The following is a 26583-nucleotide window of genomic DNA, read 5'->3' on the forward strand; positions in this document are numbered from 1 at the left end:
CCCTAAATGGCAACTTTGTCAGTATTTTTATGATGGTCTATCGGAGAAACACCGACAAATGGTTGATGCATCATGTGGTGGGACGTTCATGCTAAAGAGTGAGGATGAAGCCTGGCAGCTCTTTGAAACACTTAGTGAGAATTTTCTACGTCATATGTCTGCCACCTCTAGAGAACAACCCATGCTTCAATAAAAAAAAAGTGAAATTTATCAGATTGGAAATGTCTTAGATATCCACAGTAAGGTAGATGAACTGTCTCAAAAATTAGACCGTCTTCTAAATACTAGACAATCTCCGATTCCACCTAACCTAATCCAAGAAGTTTGTGCATTGTGTGTAAGTCCGAACCATTTTGTTAGTGAATGCCCAACCGCACCTCAATTTTTTGAGTTTGTGCACGAGCAGGTTCAGCAAGCTTAAGTCCAACAAGCTCGCAGACTAGGAAACGATCCATATTCGAACACTTATAACCCCGGCTAGAGAAACCATCCAAATTTTTCCTGAAGATCACAACCAGTGGTTGGCCCGGCCGCACCTCGACCTCAATATCAGGACTCAACATATAGGCATGGACCATACCATCAATTTCAAAATGCTCCTCAACCGTCTACTACTGGTCACAGCTCAGCTTTTAAGAAAAAAATTCTGAAAGCACTAAAATGATTAGAAGTCAACACTCAGACCCTTAACTCCCACACACAATCCATTGCTAAGCTAGAGACCCAAATAGGTCAACTAGCGACTGCATTCAGTAGGAGGAAAGGAGGAAAATTACCTAGCCAACCCGAGAGCAACCCAAGAGGGCAATTTGTGATTGAGAGTGCTAATATCCCAGAAGCTTTTTCTGAACACGCCAAATCAATCATGACTCTGAGAAGTGGGAAGGTCATTAAACATACTAGTAAAACCAATGAGACCGATCCTAAACCTCTAACCGAAGCCAAATCATCCAAGAACAAGGAGGACCTTAAAATAGAGAATGAACCAACTGCACCGGAATCATCTTACTTGCCTAAAGTCCCATTTTCGGATGTCCTGAAAGCTCCTATTCCTGCAGATAAGAAGGGAGGAAGACTCGACGAGATGTTGGAATTGTTTAAGCAAGTCCAAATTAATCTTCCCCTTCTAGACGCAATCAAACAGGTCCCTACTTATGCCAAATTTTTGAAAGATTTGTGCACCCAAAAACGTAAATCTAGATCATAAATCCCAAAGAAAGTATGCCTCACTGAACAGGCTAGTTCTGTCTTTCAGCATGCCACTCCTCCAAAGCTTAAGGACCCAGGAGCCCCCATCATTTCTTGTGTTATAGGAGATTATCACATTGAAAAAGCTCTTCTGGGCTTAGGGGCAAGTGTGAATCTTTTACCTAGTTCAGTGTATGAACTTTTTGGATTCAGAGAACTGAAACCCACATCAGTCACACTGTAATTAGCCGACAGATCAATTAAAGAACCACGTGGAATGCTTGAGGATGTCTTGGTCAAGGTAGATGAGTTTTACTTTCCAGTTGATTTTCTGATTCTCGACATAGAACTAAGTGGCAACCCAAGATAAATTCCCATTATCTTAGGATGACCCTTCCTAGCTACGGCAAATGCATGCATTAATTGTAGGACAGGAGTCATGAACGTATCGTTTGGGAATAAGAAACTGAGACTAAATGTGTTTGGTGCTTCCCAAGGACCATCAATGGATAGTTGCTTCGAAGTAGATACACTAGAAGACATTATAGAAGATGCAACACCCACAATTCTAGCACCAGACTCCTTAGATACTTGCTTGGCTCACTTTAGAGTGTATGACTTTGAGGGATATATGAAAGAAGTTAACACCTTGTTGGATACACCACACGATAAAACCACTCCTCCATGGACAATCAAGTATGAGCCATTGCCCACATTAACCAGTACACCAATAGTCCCATCTTTAGAATCACCACCTACGTTAGAATTGAAACTCCTTTCTGCTACGCTCAAGTATGTATTTCTAGGACCCAATGATACCCTCCCGGCAATCATTGCATCAGACTTGATCCCTAATCAGGAAGCACAATTGGTTGATATTCTGAAGGAACACAAAGAGGCGATCGGTTGGTCCATTGCCGATTTAAAAAGAATTGACCCCTCCATTTGCATGCACCATATTCATTTTGAGGCAAATGCCAAACCCCATCGAGATATGCAGAGAAGATTGAACCCAAACATGCGTGAAGTAGTAAAGAAAGAGATGGTAAAATGGTTAGATGCTGGAATCATCTACCCCATATCCGATAGTAAATGGATCAGTCCCACTCAAGTAGTACCTAAGAAATCAGGTATTACTGTGGTTGAGAACGAAGAAGGTGAACTGCTTCCCACTCATATATCATCTGGATGGTGAGTATGCATAGATTATAGAAAACTAAATGCCGTTACTAGGAAGGACCATTTTCCATTGCCCTTCATCAACCAAATCTTAGAACGGTTAGCAGGATAAAGTTTCTTTTGTTTTTTTGATGGTTATTCAGGGTACAATCAAGTACCTGTATTTTTGAATGATCAAGAAAAGACTACCTTCACCTGCCCCTATGGCACCTTCGCTTTTCGGTGCATGCCATTCGGGCTCTGCAATGCACCCGCTATATTTCAACGGTACATACTGGCCATTTTTTTGGATATGGTGGATAAATATCTTAAAGTTTTTATGGATAATTTTTCTGTATTTGGAACCACCTTTGAGGATTGTCTCCATAATCTTTCCAAAGTTCTTAAACGGTGTATGGAGATAAATCTCGTCCTAAGTTGGGAAAAGAGCCATTTCATGGTACGAAAAGAAATTGTATTAGGACATATTATTTCTGAAAGAGGGATCGAGGTAGATAAAGCCAAAGTTGAGGTCATTTCAAAACTAGCATCCCCTACTTTGGTCCGACAAATACGATCCTTCTTAGGTCATGCCGGATTTTATAGACGCTTCATCAAAGACTTTAGCAAGATTTCAAGACCCCTGTGCAATCTGTTGGCCATGGACACACCATTTATCTTTGACGAAGACTGTTTGAAAGCATTCAATACATTATGAACAGTCCTGACAATAGCACCCATAATAAAACCCCCTGACTGGTCCATTTCATTTGAGATTATGTGTGATGCCTCTGACTTTACAATAGGTGCCGTCTTAGGCCAAAAAATCAATAAGAAGCCACATGTGATCTATTATGCTAGCAAGACTCTTTTTGATGCCCAATTAAACTACACCACAACAGAAAAAGAGCTACTAGCAGTAGTGTTCGCCCTTGAAAAATTTAGCTTATATCTGTTAGGGTCTAAGGTTCTAGTTTACTCTGATCATGCAGCTCTGAAACATCTCCTCTCAAAGAAAGATACTAAACCGCATTTGATCAGATGGATCCTTCTTTTACAAGAATTTGATTTGGAAATCCGAGATAAGAAGGGTTCCAAGAATGTGGTAGCTGATCACATCTCCAGGATCTTAGTTGAACACACGATAGGCATAGATGAGGTCAAAGAGAAATTTTCTGACGAATAACTTTTTGCAATCTCCTCTAGCCGTCCTCCATGGTTTGCCTATATTATCAATTACTTATCAACAGGACAAGTATCTTCTCACTGGACAAAACAAGAAAAGGATCAATTTTTCTCACAAATTAAATATTATTTTTGGGAGAAACCTGAACTATTCAAATACTGTCCTGATCAAGTTATTCGCCGTTGTGTCCTCGAGAGTGAATTCCAAAGCATTCTCACTTTTTGCCATTCTTCGACATGTGGGGGACATTTTAGTGGAAGAAAAACTGTAGCAAAAGTGTTACAGAGTGGATTTTATTGGCCAACGCTTTTCAAGGATGCACATGAATTTGACCGAAGTTGTCTGCAATGTCAGCAAACAGAAAATTTATTCAAGAAGGATATGATGCCGCTGACCCTCATTTTAGTAGTAGAAATCTTCGATGTTTGGGGGATTGATTTCATGAGACATTTTCCAACCTCATTTGGATTCGAATATATTCTGGTGGCAGTTGATTACGTGTCAAAATGGATGGAGGCAATAGCTACACGGACTAATGATAATAAAGTTGTAACTAGTTTTATCTAACGAAACATCATTAGTCGATTTGGCTTCCCAAGGGTGATCATTAATGATGGGGGGACTCATTTTACGAATAAACATTTTGAAGCACTTATGAAAAAATATAATATTACACACAAAGTGGCCACACCATATCACCCCCAAACTAATGGTCAGATAGAGGTGTCAAATAGGGAGATTAAACATATCCTAGAAAAGATGGTTAGGCCCGATAGAAAGGATTGTTCTCTTCACTTAGATGATGCATTATGGGCTTATCGCACAGTTTTTAAAACCCCTATCGATATGTCACCCTACCGACTAGTTTATGGCAAAGCTTGTCATCTACCGGTTGAATTAGAACATCGTGCACTCTGGGCCATGAACGGTTATCAATTTTTAATAAAAAAAAATATTTACAATATCATTTTGAATGGTGTTACAATATTTATTGGACAACTTTATAATGGAATTTACTTTCTATCACAACCTGTTAATGTGGTTCAAACCTCCGGTAAATACCCTAGAATAGATAATGTGTCAGAAGTCTACCTTTGGCACTATAGACTAGGTCATATCAATAAGAACAGGATAAACAGGTTGGCTCAAGAAGGAATTCTTGAAGTAGGTGATTATGAATCACTTCCAACCTGTGAGTCCTATCTTCTTGGTAAAATGACCAAGTCACCTTTTACTGAAAAAGGTGAGCGAGCCAGTGAACTCTTGGCTCTGGTACATTCTGATGTATGTGGACCCATGAGCTCAAGTGCAAGAGGTGAATATTTCTACTTCATAACCTTCACAGATGACCTATCGAGGTATGAGTATGTCTATTTAATGAAGCATAAGTCAGAGTCGTTTGAAATGTTCAAACTATTCTGAAATGAGGTAGAAAAATAAACTAGAAAGTGTATTAAAACTCTTCGATCTGATCGAGAAGGTGAATACCTTTCTAATGATTTTCTAATATACCTTGGGGAGAATGGGATTCTCTCTCAGTAGACACCTCCTAGAACACCACAGCATAATGGTGTGTCTGAAAGGAGGAATCGAACCTTATTGGATATGGTTCGATCCATGATGGGGTTTGCTGGTCTGCCGATCTCCCTTTAGGGATATGCGCTCGAATCGGCTTGTTACCTTTTAAATAGAGTTTTGAGTAAGTCTGTAACCAAAACACCATATGAGATATGGATAGGACGTAAGCCAATACTCTCGCACCTTAGGATTTGGAGGTGTCCAGCTTATGTTAAACGTTTAATTATGGACAAGCTTGGACCTAGGTCTGACAAGTGTAATTTTATAGGGTACCCAAAAGAGACCAAAGGGTATTACTTTTACCTAGATGATGAGCAAAAAGTGTTTGTCAGCCTTAAGGCAATCTTTTTGGAAAGGAAGTTCCTTGGTGAAGGGACTGTTGCCTCTAAGGTCGAACTTGACGAAATTCGATAGGTGAAAAATCCGATGCAAGTTGCTGAACCTGAACTGGATTTGATTAGATCAAATTTGGAGCCCATTGTTCAAGCACCCTTAAGGCGATCTGGTAGAGTACCACATCAACCGAATAGATACTATGGTTTCTTGGTTCGGAACGACAATCCTATCAAACTTGATGAAAATGATGAGGATTCGATCACCTACATGGATGCAATGCAGAGATCCGACTCTGAGAAATGGCTAGAGGTCATGAAATTCGAAATGGAGTTCATGAAGGTCAACGATGTGTGGACATTGGTTGACCCACCCAAAGGAGTAAAACCCATAGGGTGTAAGTGGGTCTTCAAGAGGAAGAGGGGCGCAGACGGAAAGGTGAAACCTATAAAGCCCATCTGGTTGCCAAGGGATATCGTCAACGTTATGGTATAGACTATGACGAGATATTTTCTCCTGTGGCAATGCTTAAATCCATTCGGATTATGCTTGTAATAGCTGCCCATCTGGACTATGAAATCTGGTAGATAGATGTGAAGACAGCTTTCCTAAACAGAGAGCTGGATAAAGAGGTGTATATGATACAACCTGAAGGATTCACATCCACTGATGAGTCTAAGGTGTGCAGACTACAGAGGTCCATTTATAGACTTAAGCAGGCATCTCGGAGTTGGAACATACGTTTTGATAGGATGATCAAGATGTATGGCTTCGTTAAAAATGGAGAAGAGCCCTGCATTTATAAGTGGGCTAATGGTCCAGTAGTAGTATTTCTTGTATTGTATGTGGATGACATTCTCTTAATGGAGAATGATATCCTTGCATTACAGGGAATAAAGATTTGGCTGTCGTCACAGTTCTCTATGAAGGATATGGGAGAAGCTTCCTACATCCTAGGGATGAGGATCTATAGGGATAGATCTAAAAGGTTGCTTGGTTTATCTCAGTCTACGTACATAGATACTATGCTGAAGAGGTTCAGCATGGAGAATTTCAAGAAAGGTTATCTACCGATAGGCCATGAAATTTCTCTCTCGAAGAGGGATTGTTCGACAACACCTCAAGAGAGAGAGCGTATGGGTAAGATTTCATATGCTTCGACAGTGGGATCTATCATGTACGCCATGATATGTACACGATCAAATGTGGCATACTCACTAGGGGTAGTGAGTAGATACCAATCTGATCCAGGAGAGAATCACTGGAAGGTTGTTAAAACCATCCTGAAGTATTTAAGAAATACTAAGGACCAGTGGCTTGTTTATGGTGAATCAGACTTGAGACTTATAGGGTTTATAGACTCTAATTTTCAGTCTGATCATGATGACAGCAAAAGTGTGTCGGGATTTATTTTTATCCTTAATGGTGGGGCTATCTACTGGAAGAGTTCCAAGCAACACACAGTGGCTAATTCAGTTTGCGAGGCGGAGTATGTCGCTGCATCAGATGCTGCCAAAGAAGTGGTGTGGCTGAGAAAATTTATCACCGAGCTCGGAGTAGCACCCTCCCTTGTTGGTCCAGTTCTGCTCTACTGTGACAGCTCTGGAGCCATTGCTCAGGCGAAGAAACCCAAGGCACACCAGTGGACGAAGCATATTCTGCGCCGCTACCATTTCATCTGAGAAATTATGGATCGAGGTGACGTCGACCTTCAGAAGATCGACGAAAAGGAGAACCTGACCGACCCATTCACTAAAGCCATTACGATGAAGGAGTTCGACGACTACAAGTCGAAGATGGGTATTAGATACTGCACCGATTGGCTTTAGGCCAAGTGGGAGATTGTTGAGAATAGTGTCCCAAAGCCAATCGTCATCCTTTTGACGGTTGTGCTCATTTTTGTATATGTACATGAATTATGAATTAATAAAAATTATTTTAATATTTTTTATCATAAAATATTTTATCTTCTAATGAACTCCTATGTTGTGGTGAGTCTTTAGGACTATTTAGACTCGACAAAGGAGGATTTGTCGTTTAGTCCTTAAATCTGTTCGCGATCAAATGATACGTTGTTACCAAGAACGACAATGTTTATCAAGCATAGGTCGTTGTGTGCCATATAGGTTGGTTGTTCTCTTAACCAATGAGTGTGGAGATACTGGTATGGCATACAGGTGAGATGTAAGGGTACATCTGCACTGAATATGACCGACTCCGGAGCTATTTTTGCTGTCAAAATTTGCTCCGATGGAATATGGGTATAAATATTCCTCTGACCTGAGACTGCCACGGTGACTTGCAAGCAACTCACTGCACTTAGGCACTGGACTACCTGAATTTCTAATTCAGTGACGGAAGGCTGTTGGGTGTAGTCAAGTGCTTGACTTGTCGGTGCATGTGTCAAGATGAGATTGACCACTCCAGTTTAGAAGCTGTATACTGTCATGTTTCAATTTAGCAAAATCTTGGCTAAGGTAGTCTTTGTGAGGAGTCACAGGACTGTTTGAGTTGAGCACGATTCGGATGATCTAATCAGGGTTGACAGTTTAACCTTGAGTCGTCCTAAACACAGAGGTCAAAAGGATGAATTATACAGTAACCATATTCACGTAGGTTCTGAGTGTTGCGATTGCGACCATTCGACCTATCCGGTCATCGGGTACCATTGCTAGATGGTCACTTCGATTAGTACAGGAATTGGTTTCTGTGCTACCGACTTAGGTTCGAACCTGCAGGGTCACACACATTAGAGGTTCCTATCTGATCTGATAGCTGGTGAAGAGTCCTTCATGTCTGAGATTCTGTGATCGAGAATCAGGATTCTCTGATCATGAATTTCATACATTTTGGGTACCGGGGTCAAGAGTCCCATTGGTTTAGGACTCTTCGATCAGAGTTACATATCGATGAATTCTGATGCCTGATTATCCATCGGATTTGGACTCAATATTTTTGAGAGGTTTAATTAGTGATTTGATCACTAATTAACTCAATTTGATTGAGTAATTAATTTTGGATCAAGTCCAATTGAATTAGATTCAGTTGGGTTTGACCCGATTAGGTTAAGAGTTGACCTAATCATCGAGATGGTTTGGTCCCTAATATGATCAGGGGTTGGGCTTAATCAATTCCTGATTTGATTAGAATTTATTGAGCCTAATTAAGCCTAATTTAGTTGGGTTTAAATTAGTCTAATTGGGCCTAACTTATGTGGTTCAATTAGGTTGGTTTAAATAATGAAACCACCTTGACCCATTCTCCCTGCGCCACCTCACTTCCACTGCGCCCTTTTGAATTCACGAGAAGGAAGTTCTCATGAATTTTTTCTCACGCAAAGCCCTCCTCACGCCCTACTTTAATGCACCATATGAGTGGATAAGGATGATTGGTTGGCCATTCAAATTCAAAATAAAGTTTGAATTTGAATGAGCAACCAATCTTAGCGCCTTGACCTTATCCTCTTTTAACACCTCATTTATTACACGAAAAAATGTTTCTCATGAAATCACTCATGCACAAATTAAGCCATGCCCTCCTCTTCTCACTCCCTTAGTGGATAAGAATAAATTAGTTTCCATTTGAATTCAAAATTTGATTTGAATTCAAATGTGCAATTACTCATCTTTATCATTTCACGTGGATAAGATGTTTGACATTATTTTAAAAGGAGGAGAAGAGCGGGACGTGTGCAAAAAAAAATTTGGAGAGAAAATCTGGGTGTGAGGAATCCTTATGTGCAAGGTGAAGGTCTATATCCTTCCGAGAGAAAAAGAAAGAAAAGAAAGAAAAAGTATGCGCAGGGTTTCAGTGAGTTCTTCAAGGTTTCAGCCTGGAGTTCGGGAAGTGAGAAGGTGAGCTACGAGTGTCATGAGCCCACCAAATTTCAGGAAGATCTTCAACATCCTCTCAAGCATATCTGCTGATGATCCTGAGTATCCAAAGAATCGACAGATATCGATCGAAAGAGTTCGATCAGCATCGGCCGTCGAAAGGGCTCTACAACGAGCTAGCACTCGTGAGGAGTCGATCAGACCGGAAGCTTCCTGTGGACGATCCACAGAGGCCAGACACGCTATGTGGCTGCATCGCGATGATCAGACTCTCCCGACGGTGATCAGATTGCGACGATCTACTACCCGTACAAAGATATTGTGTTCTGAATACATTACAGTGTTTACTGTTCAAATTCGAATTTCAAATTTAAATGCATGCATGCTATATATCATATCTAGTGTAGGATAAATTCATGTTAATTAATTAGATTAACTAATATTTTTCTACTGTAAAATCATAATTTTGAAAAAATTTTAAAATTACTATTTTACCCCTGCACTGAATTTCCCCATAATAATATATAGTAATATAATATTATAATAACATAATATAATATAATATAATATAATAATTTATTGTTATATATAATAAGATTTATATAATATATATTATAATATATTATCAATTACTATATTATTGTAATATAATTTAGTTACTATAAAAATATAATAATAATATGATAATTGTTAGGTATAAAATACCCCCAGCCGAAGTTCGTGACAGGAGTGACCCTCCGGGGATCCTACCTACTTCCGACCTCCGACGATATCTCTCCAAGCCTCTCTGGCGGTCGAGCCTCTCTGGCGGCCGAGCCTCCGCAACGCTCCCAAGTTTTGCCGACGGACAAGCCCCCGCCAGCGTCGACCGGATTCTTCGGGATGTCCGGACTCCTACGGGAGCCGGACTTCGTCCTCAACTCCGGCTGCAGGAAGACTCCGCCCTGACTCCTATGGGAGCCGGACTCCGCCCACGACTTCACTTGTAGGCAGACTTCGTCCGGACTCCGCCCATGACTTCACTTGCAGGCAGACTTCATCCGGACTCCTACGGGAGCCGGACTTCACCCTCGACTTTAATTCCAGGTAGATTCCGTCCGGACTCCTACGAGAGTTGGACTTCGCCCCCAGCTTCAATTGCAGGTAGACTTCGCCCGGACTCCTACGGGAGCCAGATCTCATCCCCGACTTCGACTGCAGGAAGACTTCGTTCGGACTCCTACGGGAGCCGGACTCCGAGCTCCTACCGCAAGTGACCCACTTCGAGTTTTCGCTGCAAACGATCTACTTCAAATTTCTACCACGAGCGGCCCGTGCCAGATTCCCACCGTAAGCCTTCACCCAAGCTTCCATTATGGATGAATTTCGTTCGGATGTCCGTTGTAGACAGGCCTTGACCGAGACTCCTCGACAAATGATCCCCATCCGAGCTTCTATGGAGATCGGACTCTGACCGAACTTCGGTCGACAGGCCTGGACCCCCTAGCAGACCGCAGTAACGGCCACGACTCTGCTCCACTTCCTGCGATGGATTCCGCACGGCTCCATCACTCCCTGGCAGACCACAATAATGGCCACGATCCTGCTCCACTTCCTGCGATGGATACCGCACGATTCCTCCACCCTCTGGCAAGTCGCGACAATGGACGCCGCTCCACTCCCTACAACAGACTCCACGTGGCATGTCCCGGTGATGCCCACGATTCCACTCCACTACTCTGCGCCACAAACTCTTTCTGACCCTGGGCAGCCCACTGCCAGACGGTTATAAACATCTCTATCAGTCTGTTGCCCCCTCCGCCTATAAAAGGAGGACCCCAGATACGTTATTTTCTAAGCTCTAATTTCTATCCCAAAACTCTGCTAAAATTTTCGTTCGAGCTCTCCATTCTTGTTGGGGCAGAGAACTGACTTGAGCATCGGAGGATCTTGCCGGAGCAACCCCAACTCCGGTTTAGACTTCTTTTGCAGGTCCCGACGGCGACCGCGACTCCCTCGACTCCAGCTTCTCCGACGCAGACAAATTTTTGCACCAACAGGATTAGCGCTAGAGGAAGGGCCCTGTGTCTTCGCTGCACCCTTGTTCTTAAAGGAGCACTCGACGGGACCACCTCCGGTCATCTTTTCTGACATCCACTCCTCCTTCCCCCACTAGGTCTTTGCCCGATGCCTCCCCGCAAAGCATCCACGCGGCGATCCCTGGCCTCTGCATCCAGATCTCAGGCTCCGACCTCACCTCCGATTTCCCAGCCTCCTCCTCCTCCTCCGGCAACGACGGTTGGTGCGGAGCAATTCGACCTACTGGTGCAGTAGGTCAGAGGCCTCACTGAAGCTGTGCAAGCCATGCAACAGCAGCAGCAGCCGCAGACATCAGTGCGACTGGAAAGAGCATCACCGGAACCCCAAAATCCAGCGGTGGGATGGGCCACTTGGGCCAGCCGCCCCGTCTTTCCCAGAAAGATGAATCCAAGGGTGGAGAGCCCTCAATCAGACCATGATTCCACCCCTGGAAGATCTCTACCTCCATTCTGCCAGAAGACCCTTGAGACCCGTAGTCGAGAGGATTTTCTGGACCGGAGGCTCCAGGAGATGAACAGACGGATCGAAGAGCTCCGCCACGCTCTCCCCGCTTATGGTGAGGATATTTGTACTGACCCTCTCTTTTCTCAAATGATCATGCAGGAACCGATCCCGCCGAACTTCAAACTCCCTCAATTTGAAAGCTACGACAGGACTTCGGACCCGATTGACCACCTGGAGGCCTTCCGGACGATGATGCTGCTTCATGGCGCACCCGACGCCATTCTATGCCGAGCCTTCCCATCCACCTTAAAGAGAGTGATGAGGAACTGATACTCGGTGCTGAAGCCGGGTACTATCTTTTTCTTTGATCAGATGAGCCACCATTTGTGGCTCATTTTATCAGCAGTCAGCACCCCTGGAAGGGTTCGGAGTCCCTCATCAACATCAAGCAGAAGGAGGGGGAGTCCATTCGGGCCTACATCAACCGTTTCAATGTCGTCGCACTGGAGGTCCGAAACTTGGACCAATCGGTAGCGATGGCCGCCCTGAAAGGTGGCCTTCAGAAGAACAACCTTTTATTCTCCTTGAAAAAGAAGTACCCCAAAAATTTTGCTGACCTGTTGGCTCGGGCCGAAGGGTACGCCCGAGCGAAAGAGGCCTTCAAAATGAAGGACGAGGAGACCACGAGAGAGCGGCAGACGGGAGACTCGAGTAAGCCCGCAGTCGAAAAAGGACCGAGAGAAGCTCGGCCACGTTCTCGAACTCCTCCCGGGCACAAGCGCGTCCAGACTCCTCCTCGAGCTCGCAGGCAGAAAAGCCCGGATCGTCGGGCTTGGTGGGGCTCTCCCCCAGGAAGATTCCGCAACTATGCCCCCCTCAACGCATCGAAAACCCAGGTGCTGATGGAGGTCAGAGAGCAGCTCCCTAGACCAGAGAGGATGCGCACGCACCCCGGGAAGTGCAATCCTAACAAGTTCTGCCTCTACCATCACGACCACGGCCACGACATGGAGGAATGCATCAGCTCCGAGATGAGATCGAGGAGCTCATCCGATGAGGTCGACTCGATAGGTTCATTCAGTGCCGGCCTGAGGGTAGAGAAGATCGGCCAAGGGCCCTGCCGCAGCCTGAGCCACCGAGGGGGGAAGAGCAGCCCAGAGATCGGCCTCCAATTGGGATCATCAACTCCATCTCCGGAGGACCTTGACAGGAAGCAGACCTTCCACGGCCCTAAGATTCGAAAACTTGTAAATGTGTAACGAATGACTCTACTTTAAATCAAGATTCCTTTCAGATCTGCACATCTTTTCTTTTTTGGCACGGACTTGTGACGACAGGGGATGACCCCTTTGGACAACAAAAATAAACCCTAATGTGGGCAAAGTCAAAGGCCCGGTTCCTCTTAGATCGGATGGAGGGAGAGGCCCCGCAACGTCCACATGCACCCCCACAGCCATGTTAGGGACAGGAGGAGAACCTCACCCTAACATGAGCAAAGTCGAAGGCCTGCTTCCTCTTAGACCGGATGGGGCGAGAGGCCCCGCAACGCCCACATGTGCCCCCACAGCCATGTTAGGGACAAGAGGAGAACCTCGCCCTAACATGAGCAAAGTCGAAGGCCCGGTTCCTCTTAGACCGGATGGGGAGAGAGGCCAAACAGCGCCCACATGCGCCCCCACAGCCATGTTAGGGACAGGAGGAGAACCTTGCCCTAACATGAGCAAAGTCGAAGGCCCGATTCTCCTTAGATCGGATGGGGGGAGAGGCCCTACAACGCCCACATGTGCCCCCACAGCCATATTAGGGACAGGAAGAGAACCTCGCCCTAACATGAGCAAAGTTGAAGGCCCGGTTACACTCAGACCGGATAGGGGGAGAGGCCCCGCAGCACCCATATGCGCCCCCATAGCCCTGTTAGCGACAAGAGGAGGACCTCATCCTAATCTGAGCTGAAATCGACTATGTCAGAAATAGGGAAAGAACCCCATCCTAACGCCAGTCGAGATCTGGTCGTTTAAGATCAGATAGGAAGAAGGGAACCTTCCCAGCGACCCCTTCGTGCTCCCACGACCCCACCAAAAGCAGAGGGAAAACCCTCACTCAGAAAAAGAAAAGGAAAAAGGGGAGGGGAGTTAAGAAGGAAAGCGACGGACTGCATCAGCGATGAATGAGAAACAAATTGCATCAAAGATGCAAGGAACCTCATCTCAGCAAGGATTGGAGTTCTTATCAAAATCTCCGACCTTCAAGAAAGCTCTAAACACGAGCCAGAGATAAGGCGGCTTCCTCAGGGCGACGATAAGCCTGGACCTCCAAGCTTGAACTCTGAAAGGGGGCGTCAGACCTGAGTGGTCCCGGATAAATCAGCGACCATAAACAGAAGGGCGGGTCAATGCGACAGCGATCGGGTACTTCCGAGCGGCATCGATATCAGACAATGCAAAAGCCGAAGGAAGCTCGGCAAATGACAATTCAACACATGAGTAAAGGAGGTAACAGAAAATTCCCTTTGCATTAATTAAGTATATATTATAGAGCCCTTGAGGCTGAAGAAAAAAGATGACAAGACAAGCAAGCCAGTGCGGCGACGACCAAGAACCTCTAGATGACATCGGCATCAAAAAAAAAAAGAAAAGCTACAACACCAACAAACAAACAAGCAGCAAAAGGAGACATATAGAAGGACGAAAGACAAAAAGAGCCCTAAGGGGGCCCGGCTTCCTCCGACCTCGAACTTTCGGCTTCGACCCTCATCAGGGAACGCCTTAAACTTTCGACTTCTGCTTTCAATTTCTTCTCTCTCATTAGTATCTCCATGTATCTTCGGTGAAATCGCTGGCTTTCGTTCTCCGCCTCTCGATGCCTTTTTCTTAAGACCTCGGATTCTGCCTCCGCATCCTTGACAGCCTGCTGCTCGCATACCAGCTGGATCTTCAATTGCTGCAGCTCGGCCTTCCCCTCCCCAAGGGCGACAGATAGCTCTTCTACGGTTCTTCTCAGGGATTGGAGTTCGCTGGAATCCCGAGCGGGAGCAAGCTGAGCCCCTCCAGCTAGCTACCTCTGAAGACGGGCAACCTCATCGATCGCCATCCTGAGCTTCTCCCTGTATTCGTCCACCTGCCTGCACCAGCCGGCTCGGTACGTGTCATAGCTCACCTCGGTATCCTGGAGCTGTTGCTGAAGGTCGGAGACCTTCTTCGACCATTCCCGATCGCTGTCGGCCCGAGTCGAAAGTCAGGACGAGCTTCCTTCCAACTGGCTAATCCTCTCCTGTGCAGCCGACAGCTCCACTCTAAGGGAACTGATCTTGGCAGCTTGAGCCCAAGATCGATCGCTGGCGCGCTTCTTGTGTTCCTCAAGCTCCTTCTCGAAGTTTGCTTTCCTCCAGCTGTACTCCATGATCCCCTTTACATGGAGATCCCGAAAGCGGGTGGCCTCCGTGGTGGCTTCAGAGTGGCTTTCCCTCAACCTGCAAAGTTCGCCATCCATCTTCTTCGACCTCTTTGTCAAATGATGAACTTTCTTCTTCAGACGTTAGATCATGGACTTCAGCAAAATTTCCTGTGGCAGGGGAAGCACTTCGGCAGGACACTGCCATCGGGAGGTAAAAGCGTCAAGGCGCATCTCATTGCAAAAAAAAAAAAAAAGAGAGGGGGAGCAGAGTGGAGAAGCCCTCCAAAAGAAGAAACCCGATTTTATTGAATAAATATTTCTTAAAGACAAGAGGAAAAAGAAAAAAATTACAATAAAGGAAAAATACAAGGTCAGAGGTCTCAGACCTCTGAGGTAGGGGTTGGAGAGCTCGGTGTTCCCGGAAGAGGGGCTGCGGTGGCAGTAGCAGTGGGAGAGGGACCGGCTTCATCTTCAGATGCCTTGTCCAGGAAGCTGAGGTCGAGCTCGAAAAATTTCTGGGCTACCTTCTCCTGGCAGAGCTCGAATCCTTTGATGAATGCTTCTTGACCGAACTTGACGTTCAGATCCCTCATCTCCGCAGAGGCCTTGAACTCCTCCACCGCTAGAGCCCTGGCCTCCGAGACCAGGACCGAGATCTGCTCCGCCAAGTTTGCGACCTCGGCCTCCGCCTTCCTTGCCGTCTCCTCCGAGGTCTGCTTCTCTTTCTCCAGGGCCTGCTTTTCTTTCTCCAGGGCCTCTTGGAGGGTGACTACCTCGGCTGCCTTCTCTTTGAGGCGGGCAGCTTCGGCCCAGTGACTCTCCTCCACCTGGATGGTGTCCCTCCTCGCCCGATTCATCACCTCGATATTGGTAAGGAGCTGGTGCCCGATCTGCAAGGGCGGCTAGGAGGTTAGAACGAAGGTCGAGAAGCTAATTAAACGAAGGAGCGAGGAGGGGGAGGAGGATGAATCTGTTTACCTCGAGAAAGGACCCAAGGGAGTCCCAAACCCGCTGTTTGGGATCGGCACGATCAATCCTCGGAACGACCTCGGGCAGGATGCAGCCGTCAATCAGCCGCTTTATTAAGTCCCTATCATTGAAGGGATTCTCCCCCGGCTCTTCTTCGGAACCGTGGGACTCTTCGATGGCGGCCCGGCGGCTACTCACCCTGCGGGCCACCGACTTTCTTCTCCTCCCCCTCTCGACCCCGGGTGCCTCCAGGGAACGGACCCCCGGAACGGGAACCTCAGTGGGGGGACTCCTGGAAGAAGCCCGGGGAGCCGGAGGTTCGACGTCCGAAGGAACTTCGACTGCGAAGGCCGCCTGGGCAGGCATGGCCGAGCTCATCTCCTCCATCCTAGCCTTCTTCACCGATCCAGAGGCCGCGGTGCCTTTTCTTTTATGGGCCTTGAGACCCCTGGCGAGCATCCGTGCTACTTCGGCGTCCATCCCTCAAAAAAAAAAAAGAAAAAAAAAAGAGAAAGAGAGGAAAAAGAAGAAAGATTAGTGATGGGGTAAAAAAGGAAGAAGTGGTGTGCAAAAAAAAAAAAAAAGAGAAGAGAGAAGAAGAAAAAAAAAAGAGGAAAGGAAAGATGGGATACTCGCAGGGTCCAGGGGACTCAGGCCGATGTTGAACAAAAACTGCTCCTTCAGAAGGTTGGGAAGGGAAGAAGCCGAATAATCAAGAAGCCTCCGGGCGGCGTGAAGGTCATCCTCCCCCAGGCTAGGAGCCCGACGGACAGAGTCCCTTAGGGAGCCCTAAGGGGGCAATCCCAGCCTCAAGGTCGGGCAATGGACGAAGAGGTACTTCCCCTTTCAATTATGGATTGAAGAGGGAGCACCTTTCAGCAACCCCTTCTTGCCAAACTGGGGGGAGAAATACCACCAGTCCTTTGTCGAGGGGTGACGCTTGAAGGTGTAGAAGTGCCTAAACAAAGAAAGAGACGGCTGAACTTCGACTACATGGTAAAGGGAGAGGAACCCTATCAAAAACCTAAAGGAATTCGGCGCTACTGAAGCTAAAGAAATATCCAAGAAATGGAAAAGGGCGACGACGAAGGGTGGAAGCGGAAGCTGGAGTCCGGCACGGAAGGCCTCCTGATACAGGCAGAAACGACCCGGTGGGGGGGTGCTAGCCCGATCGGAGGGACCAGGAAGCTCCAAATCATACTCCGGAGGAACTCCATACTGAACCCTTATCAGTAGAAGTTCGTCTGAAGTCAGAGAACAAGGAATGGCACCCGGCGCAAAAATCGGACGAGGACCAGCCCCAGATGTGGGTTCGTCTACAGTGTGGGGATTCTAGAGGGCTGAGGCGGACGAACTCCCGGAACCACTAGAGGCGGAGGTGCCGGAAAATATTTCAAATAAGGGCCCTAAAGATCCTGGAGAAATCAAGCGGGACAAGGGGCGAAAGGTTTGCGGGGGACCAAACCGGAGGAATGCGACAGAAGAAAAATAAAGGAGAAAAGGCCCCTAAATGGCAAGAAGAGGAACGAAAGTTTCGGGACTAACCTAGATCGCTCCGAAGGATGCAGAGGGGCGAGGACAGGGATGACTCGAAGAACGCTTAGGGCCAAGGTGGACGCCAAAGAGGATAAGAGCTCTCGGAGGGAAGGCAGACATGGAACTCTCAGGAAGAATGAAACTCCTGAAGGCGGAAAGGCGGGTTTAAATAGACCCTGGGATCCGACGCTATAATGATCGCGGATCTCCCCAAGCCGACCCACGCTTGCCACGTGTCCCACTCGCCACCGCAGGCGGCTAAAAGCGGTTGACAACTGACAGAGCCATTACTGCGCCGTGCCAGGGCCAATGTACCAGCAAAAATTCCGAAAGGTCCCTTCGGATCGCCCCTGAAAAGACTCCAGCACGTGCGCATTTAATGCTAGAATATCTGAGGGCGATCGTACACAGGATTCAAGGGGACAACTTCGGCTGCGAAAACTTCTCTGTACTTCCTTCATTCGAAACTCGAACTCGGAAGTAGGGGGACTGGTGTTAGGTATAAAATACCCCCCAGCCGAAGTTCGTGACAGGAGTGACCCTCCGGGGATCCTACCGACTTTCGACCTCCGACGACATCTCTCCGAGCCTCCGCAACGCTCCCAAGTTTTGCTGACGGACAAGCCCCCGCCAGCGTCGATCGGATTCTTTGCGACATCCGGACTCCTATGGGAGCCAGACTTCGTCCTCAACTCCGGCTGCAGGAAGACTCCACCCGGATTCCTACGGGAGCCGGACTCCACCCATGACTTCACTTGCAGGCAGACTTCGTCCGGACTCCTACGAGAGCCAGACTCTGCCCACGACTTCACTTGCAGGCAGACTTCATCCGGACTCCTACGGGAGCCGGACTCCGCCCACGACTTTACTTGCAGGCAGACTTCATCCGGACTCCTACGGGAGCCAGACTTCGCCCCCGACTTCAATTCCAGGTAGATTCCGTCCGGACTCCTACGAGAGCCGGACTTCACCCCCAGCTTCAATTGCAGGTAGACTTCGCTCGGACTCCTATGGGAGCAGGATCTCGTCCCCGACTTCGACTGCAGGAAGACTTCGTCCAGACTCCTACGGGAGCCGGACTCCGAGCTCCTATCGCAAGCGACCCACTCCGAGTTTCCGCTGCAAACGATCTACTTCAAATTTCTACCACGAGCGGCCCGTGCCAGATTCCCACCGTATGCCTTCACCCAAGCTTTCATTATGGACGAATTCCGTTTGGATGTCCATTGTAGACAGGCCTTGGCCGAGACTCCTCGACAAATGATCCCCATCCGGGCTTCTATGGAGACCGGACTCCGACCAAACTTCGGCCGATAGGCCTGGACCCCCTAGTAGGCCGCAGTAATGGCCACGACTCTGCTCCACTTCCTGCAACAGATTCTGTGCGGCTCCATCACTCCCTGGCAGGCCGCAGTAACGGCCACGACTCTGCTCCACTTCCTGCGATGGATTCTGCGCGGCTCCATCACTCCCTGGCAGACCACAATAATGGCCACGATCCTGCTCCACTTCCTGCGACGGATACCGCATGGTTCCTCCACCCTCTGGCAAGTCGCGACAACGGACGCCGATCCACTCCCCGCAACAGACTCTACGTGGCATGTCCCGGTGATGCCCACGATTTCACTCCATTACTCTGCGCCACAAACTCCTCCTGATCCTGAGCAGCCCACTGCCAGACGGTTATAAACATCGCTATCAGTCTGTTGCCCCCTCTGCCTATAAAAGGGGGACCCCAAATACGTTATTCTCTAAGCTCTAATTTCTATCCCAAAATTCTGCTAAAATTTTTGTTCGAGCACTCCATTCTTGTAGGGGCAGAGAACTGACTTGAGCGTTGGAGGGTCTTGCCGGAGCAATCCCAACTCCGGTTTAGACTTCTTTTGCAGGTCCCGACGGCGATCGCGACTCCCTCGACTCCAGCTTCTCCGACGCAGGCGGATTTTTGCACCAACAATAATAGTATAATATAATATAATATAATATAATAATTTATTATTATATATAATAAGATTTATATAATATATATTATAATATATTATCAATTATTATATTATTGTAATATAATTTAGTTACTATAAAAATATAATAATAATATGATAATAGTATATTATATTCTAATATATTATATTATATTATTATATATAATAAGGGGAGGGTGAGAGCCATCAGGGGAGGGGGTGGAGGGATAGATTCTGTGTGATTTTTTTTTAGAAATAATTTTATTTAAAAAAAAATTTATAATATTGTCAAATAAATAATAATCTGAATAGTTATTTTTTTTTAAAATAATCTAGATGATCTCTTATCAAAATAATTTAAATTATTATCAAAAAATATATCAAATATAATAATTTAATAATTTATTTTAAATTATCAACAATTTGATAGATTATCCGTTACCAAAGGCAACCTAATGTGCGATTCCATGACCCGGATCCCCAATCCACCGTCATGACTTCGCGATCCTCATCTCCTCCTCTCAATTGGATCCACATCTCCTGGCACAAGGGCATGCTTGCTCAGGATGCTAGCACCAGCATCTTCGACACCGACATCAGCCCTGGTTTCCTCATCTTGGGGAAGCACCCGGAGAATGTGGATCGGGTGGGGAACATGGTCTCCATCCTCCACCAAGGCCCCATCTGATATGAACTGAGCAGGTCGAGACACTTAATAAAATAGGGAGTTTTGGAGAATTGATGAAATGCAGCACTGAAGAAGAATAAAGGAATTGAGAATTAAAAGACACGGTGCGTTAAAGGAAGGTGCGAGAATAGCAGTTTTTCAATAGCTTCTCAACAGTTCAACAATAGCTGGAATCTGATTGGTTGCTAGCTGAAATTTTTTAGAGAATTCAGCTAGAAAGTTACTTTTTTAATAACTGTTTTCTTGATTGTAATCTTTATAAGAGACTAGCATTTGTAATGTGAGCCATGCATGAAATGAAATCAGAAGTTTCTCTCTAGAATTCTCTCTTGTTTTTCCATTTTATTAATAGTTCCCATCATTGGTATCAAAGCTCCAATCCTGGCAACAATGGTAGAGGGAACAAGAGGTTAGGAGTGGCGGAGGGAGATGATGGCTATGATGAAGGAATTCGAGGATAGATGGGAGCAAAGGCAAATGGAGTTGCGTAAAGAGGCAGAGATAAGCACCAACAATACAATCTCAGAACTCAAAGGGCTATTAACAGGTATTAGTCTGCAAAACACAGAGTTAGCAGCTAATCTGAATCAAGCTGGGACATCTCAAACAAGAGATCATTCTAGTGATTAATCTGGCCAATCTTGGATGCATTATCCAAAATTGGATTTTCCTTGCTTTAATGGTGATGAATTGGAAGTTTGGGTGACTAGGGAAGATTATTACTTGGAGGTTACAAATACCTTGCCTGCAAATAAGGTGAAATTGGCAGCCTTGTACCTAGAGGGTAAGGCCTTGCAATAGCACCAAGGGTTTATTAGAATTAAGGGTCAAGAGGCTTATGAGAGTTGGAAGGGTTATGTTCAAGGGTTGAGATCTAGATTTGGAATTTAGGCCTTTGATGATGCTCTAGCAGATCTTAAGAATTTGAGGCAAACTAGTTCATTACAGGAGTATTTAGACTCCTTTGATATTCTTTATCCGATGGTAGGGATTAGGGAGGACCAAGCCTTGAGTTTCTTTTTGACTGGGTTAGTGGATGAGTTACAAATGCCTGTGAGAATGTTTAAACCCCAAACATTATCAGAGGCCCATTCACTTGCAAGGCTTCAAGAAATCACAGTGGCAGCATTACAGAATAAACCAAAGCCAATGACCAAACTTGTAACCCCTTCCTCTTATGTTTTCATTTTTTAAATCTGCAAACACCATTCCTCAAACCCAATATCAGCCACAATCTTCCACCACCCAACCCACAAATACCAATAACACCTCCACTGCCAATAATACCACCAATAACACCAAATTTGCTGCTACCAATGCTAGAATCCCAAACAAGTTAACCAGTAAAGAGATTAATGAAAATAGGGTGCTAGGCCATAAATTCAAGAAGAGGTAACTAATTATGATGCAATTACAAATTGATGAAGGTGAAGATGTGGATGAAACTGATGAACCAGAAACAATACCAGAGTTGAAATTGTCATTGAATGCCCTTAGGGGCACAACAGGAGTCCAGATAATGTGTCTCAAAGTTTGTGTGGGAAAATGACTATTCATATCCTGATTGACACAGGCAGTACTCATAATTTTCTGAGTCTGCAAGTGGCCAAGAAGGTTAACTGTCCAATGGAACAAGTATCTGGAGTACTGGTGGAAGTTGCTAATGAACAAAACCTGTAGTGTCATTCAGTGTGCAAAAAATTTTTTGACAAGTGCAGGGTCAAACGTTTATGACAGAAGTGTTCATATTACCCCTGGATAACTATGACTTGATCCTGAGAGCACAGTGGTTAGCCACTTTGGAAGAAATAAGGTGGAATTTCCAAACTTTGCAGATGAAATTTCAAAAAGGGACTGAAGATTGTGTTTTGCTAGGAATTAATTCTGATGTGATAGAGGTAGTGACTGAAAAGCAGCTTAATAAGATGGGGAATAAATCTGATCAACTGGCCTCTATGCAATTACTGATACAATAAGGCAGCTCTTTCATTCCTTACTCTCCATCTCTGTATACTGCAGAGGTTTGTGCTGTTGATAATTGGCCAGAATTACAGTAGTTATTGCATGTTTACAAGGATATCTTTGAGGAACCAAAAGGTTTACCTCCAAAGAGACTTTATGATCACAAAATTCCTTTAAAAGAAGCAACTCAGCCTGTAAATGTAAGGCCCTATAAGTATGCTGCACTCCAAAAAAATGCTATAGAGAAGATGGTGCAGGAGATGCCAGATGCTAGTGTTATTCAACACAGTACAAGCCTCTACTCTAGTCCAGTAGTCTTGGTCAAAAAGAAGGATGGGACTTGGCATATGTGTATTGACTACAGGACCCTTAATTCTCTTACCATTAAAGATAAGTTTCCTATTTCAGTAATTGAGGAGTTATTGGATGAACTTGACCATGCTGTTATCTTCTCTAAACTAGACCTAAGATTAGGTTATTGGCAGATAAGGATGGATGAGGAAAATATACATAAGATTGCATTTCGTACCCATGAAGGCCATTATGAGTTTTTGGTAATGTCTTTTGGGCTTACCAATGCCCCTTCAACATTTCAGGCTCTTATGAACTCTGTGTTTAAATCTTTTCTAAGGAAATTTGTATTGATATTTTTTGATGATATCCTCATATATAGTAGGAGTCAAGAGGAACACTTGCAGCATTTGGAAATGGTTTTGAAGGAAATGAGGAAGCATCATCTGTGGGCCAAGATGAGTAAATATTCTTTTGGTTGCTCTAAAATTGAATATTTGTGTCATTATATTTCATCTGAAGGCATGCAAACTGATCCTAATAAATTGAATGCTATTAAACAGTGGCCTGTTCCAAAGTCAGTGAAGCAATTAAGAGAGTTCCTTGGTTTTACTGGTTACTACAGGAGATTTATAAAGAATTATGGTCAGATTTCAAATCCCTTGACTGTTCTGTTGCAGAAGGATTCCTTTACTTGGAATAAGCAGGCTCAGAAAGCATTTGATGTTCTTAAAGAAGCCATGATTTCAGCTCCAGTATTGGGACTACCTGACTATTCTAAGGTGTTTGTAGTTGAAACTGATGCATCTGGAGGAGGTATTGGAGCAGTCTTATTACAAGATGGTCATCTATTGGGCTATATTAGTAAGTCTCTCTCCTTAAGACACCAACAACTTTCTATCTATGATAGAGAGATGTTGGCTATTTTATTTGCTATCAAGAAGTGGGAATGTTACTTACTTCCCAAGAGATTTATCATTAAAACTGACCATCATCCACTTAAGTATTTGGTTGAACAAAGGCTTACTACTCCTACACAGCAAGCATGGTTGGCAAAGCTCCTGCAGTTTGACTTTGAAATTCAGGATAAGAAAGGCAAAGAGAATGTGGTTGCAGATGCTCTTTACAGGGCTGCTTCTACTAGTATATATGCCCTGAGTACACTTGTTCTAACTTCTGAATTGTTGCAGCAAATTCAAGATAGTTGGCAGAGCGATCCTTCTTTATAGCAGATTATTGCAAATATACAACTTGATCCTCACTCTCATGCCCATTATACTTTTTATTCACAACAACTCAGGAGGAAAGGGAATTTGGTAGTGGGAAATGTGGGCACTTTACGAACTCAGTTGCTGCACTTTTTTCATAATTCTTCAATTGGAGGATACTCTGGTGTGCAAGCCACTGCTAAAAGGATGTCTGCATTTTTTTATTGGCCTGGATTGTGAAAATCAGTCAGAAATTATATCAGGGAATGTGCTATTTGTCAATAGTATAAGTATGAAACTGTGGCAACCCCTGGTCTGCTGCAGCCTTTACTTGAACCCTACAGTGTTTTCACTGACTTGACTATGGATTTCATAGAAGGTCTCCTGAAATCCCATGGCAAATCAGTCATCTTTATAGTAGTTGATAGGCTGACTAAATATAGCCATTTCTTTGCTTTGTCTCATCCCTATACAACTCAGTCAGTGGCTAAAGTTTTTGTGGAGGGAGTCTATAGACTACATGGGATACCTCAAACCATAACTTTTGACAGAGATCCAATCTTCTTAAGTACTTTCTAGAAAGAGCTATTTTCTTTACAAGGGGTGGGTCTTCAATTTTCAACAGCCTATCACCCTCGGACAGATGGCCAATCTGAGGTTGTGAACAGGTGTTAGAGATATATTTGAGATGTGCTATTGCTGAATCTTCTCATTCTTGGACTGCTTGGCTTCCTTTGGCAGAATTTTGGTATAACACTAATTACCACTTTGCTATCCACATATCCCCATTTGAAGCTCTTTATGGCATTCCTCCACCCATCCACATCCCTTATTTCCTAGGAGATTCTTCAGTAGCAGCAGTTGACATTCAGTTGAGAGATAAAGAAAGTCAAATTCAGCTATTGAAACATCATTTGGCAAGGGTTGGGAATCGAATGAAGCAATTGGCAGATAAGCATAAAAGTGACAGTTTTTAACATTGGTGATATGGTCAATGTTAAATTGCAACAGTATGTTCAGAAGTCTCTTCACAAGGGCTATCCCAAACTTCAGCCATATTACTTTGGTCCATTTCCAATAATTGATAAAATTGAGAAAGTTGCATACAAGGTCCAGCTGCCCTCAGATTCCTTGATCCACAATGTTTATCATGTCTCCTTGCTCAAACCAGCTTCAGCATCTGTATCTGATTCTGCCACTCTTCCTCCTATGTCATCCCATTCTACTATCTATGCTCAAGCTATTTTGGATAGAAGGATGGTGAAAAAGGAAAATGCTGCAACAACTCAGTTGTTAATTCATTGGCAGAATACATCTCCAATAGACTCAACCTGGGAATTTGCTGATGAGATACAATGGAGATTCCTAAATTTTCCTTGGGGACAAGAAAACTCAAGTGGGGAAGTATTGATATGAACTGAGCAGGTCGAGACACTTAAAAAAATAGAAAGTTTTGGGGAATTAATGAAATGCAGTGCTGAAGAAGAATTAAGGAATTGAGAATAAGAAGACACGGTGCGTTGAAGGAAGGTGCGAGAATAACAATTTTTCAACAGCTTCTCAATAGTTCAACAATAGCTGGAATCTGATTGGTTGCTAGCTAGAATTTGTTAGGGAATTCAGTTAGAAAGTTACTCTTTTAATAACTATTTTCTCGATTGTAATCTCTATAAGATACTAGCATCTGTAATCTGAGCCATTCATGAAATAAAATCAGAAATTTTTCTCTAGAATTCTCTTTTATTTTTTTCATTTTATTCATTGTTCACATCACCATCGCTCCCTTCGTCTCATGGCATTCAGGCTGCCCGCCCGCATCTCCAAGTTCCTCTCCTTTCACTCTCCGAATAATCCATTTATTTTAGATTGAAAGAACAATAGCTTGCCATTCTCCTCCTTTTGGTTTAAAATTAGTTTTCTAGGGTTATAATTTAATTTTTGAAAACTTATTGTGTGAAAATTATAGCTGTTAGATGTGTATCCTAGAAGCCAATCTTGACTGAGTAGTCAAACTAAGAAAATATATTCCTACAAGATCGATATATTCCATCTAGGGACCAAGAAAATATATAGTCAAACTAAGTAGCTTCACTATGCATAGCCAATACACCGCAGGTCAAAGGACCAGTTACACCACTGCAGCATTGAGAAGACCACTGATGAGTGAAAAAACATCCAATTGATTTTTCGTATTGATCACACTTATTACAAGTTGTTCTCTAACAACCACCTATACTCTCACCCCAGTGTCTCTACACCACATACTCGATACTCATCTACCCTAAAGGGAGGTGATCCATACACCGATCTTGAATAGATTGATCACTATCCTCTGTGACTTTCCTTCAATCGACAGTATTTAGAAATTAACCACTAATGATGTATGTCTCAAATTCTCAATACCTTGAGAATATACAAAATCATCTTTGTAATTTCTAAGACAAATCATGGACACAAATGAAATGATTGATTATAAAGACTGCCCGTCAAGAACAAAACATATTCTAAAGAAAGATATGTATCAGTCAAGATTGGCTTCTAGGATACACATCTAACAGCTATAATTTTCACACAATAAGTTTTCAAAAATTAAATTATAACCCTAGAAAACTAATTTTAAACCAAAAGGAGGAGAATGGCAAGCTATTGTTCTTTCAATCTAAAATAAATGGATTATTCGGAGAGTGAAAGGAGAGGAACTTGGAGATGCGGGCGGGCAGCCTGAATGCCATGAGACGAAGGGAGCGATGGTGATGTGAACAATGAATAAAATGAA

At 44.5% G+C, this 26583-nt stretch overlaps 1 pseudogene; it reads left to right on the forward strand.

Annotated features, from left to right (window-relative positions):
• Positions 1-20123: 20123 nt before the first annotated feature.
• LOC105034987 (histone deacetylase 8-like) overlaps positions 20124-26583 on the forward strand; it is an 86436-nt pseudogene continuing 79976 nt past the window's right edge.

The sequence above is a fragment of the Elaeis guineensis genome, chromosome 6 (assembly GCF_000442705.2).
Source record: "Elaeis guineensis isolate ETL-2024a chromosome 6, EG11, whole genome shotgun sequence".
NCBI lineage: Eukaryota > Viridiplantae > Streptophyta > Magnoliopsida > Arecales > Arecaceae > Elaeis > Elaeis guineensis.